Consider the following 3,090-nt stretch of genomic DNA (forward strand, 5'->3'; position numbering starts at 1 on the left):
ATAGAACACATCTAAATGATTTTATTATTAGTGCTTAGAAAACTAAACTGATAGTATATAATACTTTTTAAAAACAAAGTAGAACAAAGACAATACAAATTTATATAGCTATATATCATTTCAGTTCTGAATTAATGACATCCATGTTTCATATACCTTAATTATTTTAAAAAATTAATATGTATGTCTTTTAGGTCTCGATGGATAGTTCAGATGTAAAGGTTTGGAAGGAAAATGGAGACCCCTTAGAAGATATTGTACAAACCAAAAATTTCAGTAAGCCTATGGATGATTCTAGATGGTTGCAAGAAAGCATGAATACAGAAGTTACCCATGAAGCTCTACCAGTTGACCAGGGCTATAACACAGCACATGATGAAAAGGCCCTATCAACTTCTGAGGTAGATCCGACGGGAGAAAAAGGACTTTCGAACATCATAATCATACAAAATAAACCCAAAAAATCTATGTCTTCACCGGTTGCCCCAGAAGGTATTGATATTTTCTCTTTGATGGATTAACCTAGAAAAACTGCTAACTTTTGTTGTATACTTTAATTTAATTCTCTTTTTTTAGATTATGTTTGTATTGAATATGTCAAAAAATCCATCTTTACCTGGGAATGAGGAGCTTGTGCTCATAGATGATGTTCTGGTGTCGAGAAACCACATGGAATGTCTTTTTCAGCCATATGAATACTTGTCTGACGAGGTAACAGATGCAAGTCATAATACTCAATCAAACATTGCCAACTTCAATGCTCTTTCTATCTAATGGCGAAATGTATGCAAGTCATAGATGCTTATATTAAACTGCTGAAGGCCCAGGAGGGTTTGAAAAATCAGGCCAAGAGGTATGGTCTATCTTGAAAATCCGTGCTTAGTTGTAATCATGAAGCGGGATGGAGAAAAGGATGAGACCATTGAAGCCAATTACCCTAACCGTGGCACTTCACAGCATCCTGGTTTAGTTCAAAGGGTGCTAGCTTACTTGAAGCATGACATGGTAGCAATTTTTTTAAACGATCTATTGGTCTTTCATTATCAAATTTTTATGCCTAGCAAAATGTTTATTGTTTGATTTGATAGGTGTTCCTTCTAATAAATGTTACAAATACACATTGGTACCTTACTGTTATAAACGCCGTCAAACGTGAGGTTCAGGTGCTAGACTCTTTGGGCGAGATGTTTGGACGTGTTGACCTCAATAAAATTATGGATATTTTCTAACACAGCTATTTGTACATATTTTATATTTTAAAAATGCTGATTGATTCGTTCTTCTATGAACAAATAGTGAGGTGGATTGCAGAAACATATATATTTCATATTGGAGAAGACAGGCCCGAAAGAGCACAAATGGCTAGATGTTGAGGTAGATACCTGACCGGTTAGGGAGATTTTTCGCGGCAAATTATTACAAACAGATGGGTACATCAAAAATAATGGCATGTCATATAAGTTGAATTTTATGTGTCTTTGCCTTTTTGATCTAATGTGAGCCTGAACCTCTATTAATGTTGTATGTAGTTTTCATGCGGTTTATTCTTAATAAACTTTATGGAGTATTGGACTAGGAACGATTTGTCAGATGAGTTCAATCAGGTAAACTATGCGTCTTATCACAAGTTATGAGTGTGCACTAGCTGTGGGTTTTTAATTATTAATTAATTGGGTTCATACTATCGTGCAGGATGATATAAAAGAATTTAGATTGAAGCTTGCGGCGATCTTGCTATCGTTAGAGTTAAACAAACGAAAGGGTGCTCCATATCTTGATAGGGATGAAAATATTGGAAGCCCAAGCGACTGTGCCATAATAGAGAATCCAAAGATGGTTGATCAAGTGTCCACGAAAAAGAGAAAACATTATGAGGAGGCTGAATGCTTAGTGGTTCAAAGGGGCACCCCTCAACACATACAAACTCAGAATAAATCCCCACAAGTCCATGTCAACCAAGACCCTGATGAATTTTGGGCATTTGAGGCCATGAAAGACATGCCAATGAACAAGAAAGAGATGACTGAGTTACTGTGTGATTATGTCATGGCAATTCAGGATGAAGCGATGTTGAAGTAAGCTATATGCTTATTTTAATTACTTTATTTACTAATAATACTGTGCCATCTTATATGACGAAAACCATCATCTATGTCTAATGCTTTGCAGGAAGCCTTGGGTTAAAGGTTTTCATCCCTCCATGATTGCCCTAAGTGTCAAGGACCTATAAGAGCTGTTAATAAACAATCGAGACATCTCTGAGAACTGTTTCAACTTAGGTGTCCATTTTCAGGCAGCTCGAGAGTACAATACAATGAAAAAATACAATAGTATTACAAAGCATCACATGGACCTGAGATTCTGTGTAAGCATATTTTTAAAATTCTTATCGTGATATATTATATTATCTTATTTGTTGTTCTCCTAATTATATAAAGTAGGCCAAGTTATACTAATCCTGACTCTCGATATCTTTCTCTTTTAGAAAATGTGTGCTTTAACAAAAATGCCAGAATACCGTAAAAAATACACTAAGAAAGAAATGGCTGCTACGATTGGTGTATGTGAGGATATGGAATACAGCTTAGCACAATGTAGATATGTAAGTCGCTTGCTCCTACTTTTATTACTTGTTTCCTATATACTATTCTAAATGCTACCATGTTTACAGTTTCTTTTGCCATGGCTGCATGTTCGAAAGTATATGCTTTATGTTTTCGATCAAAAGGAGAAGATGCTTATCATGATTGATCCTAGACCTATTGAAGACTGGTGTAAAGACACACCGGCGCTGATGTATGCTAGGTACACTCTTGGATTTACCTTGCAGTACATGGACGCAGTGAATGTATATATTCCTGGATGAAATGAGGATGTCTTCAAATAGAAATTTAGACGTGAAGGAAACATTGCAGAGGACATAGATGGGTAACTAACGTAGAGTTACTATAGCTTGCAATAATAATACCTACGATTTAACTATTTCTATATATCGCTGATCGTGAATCTTGCCACAGACACTTAAGTGGATATCTTATTCTACAGTATATGTCTGCGTGGAATAGACTAAAAGCCACATATATTTATACG

At 35.6% G+C, this 3,090-nt stretch overlaps 1 pseudogene; it reads left to right on the forward strand.

The window, feature by feature from the left end:
- Nucleotides 1-314: 314 nt before the first annotated feature.
- Nucleotides 315-2,887, forward strand: LOC136527062 (uncharacterized; annotated as a pseudogene).
- The last annotated feature ends 203 nt before the right edge of the window (nucleotides 2,888-3,090 follow it).

Source organism: Miscanthus floridulus, chromosome 19, assembly GCF_019320115.1.
Source record: "Miscanthus floridulus cultivar M001 chromosome 19, ASM1932011v1, whole genome shotgun sequence".
Lineage (NCBI taxonomy): Eukaryota > Viridiplantae > Streptophyta > Magnoliopsida > Poales > Poaceae > Miscanthus > Miscanthus floridulus.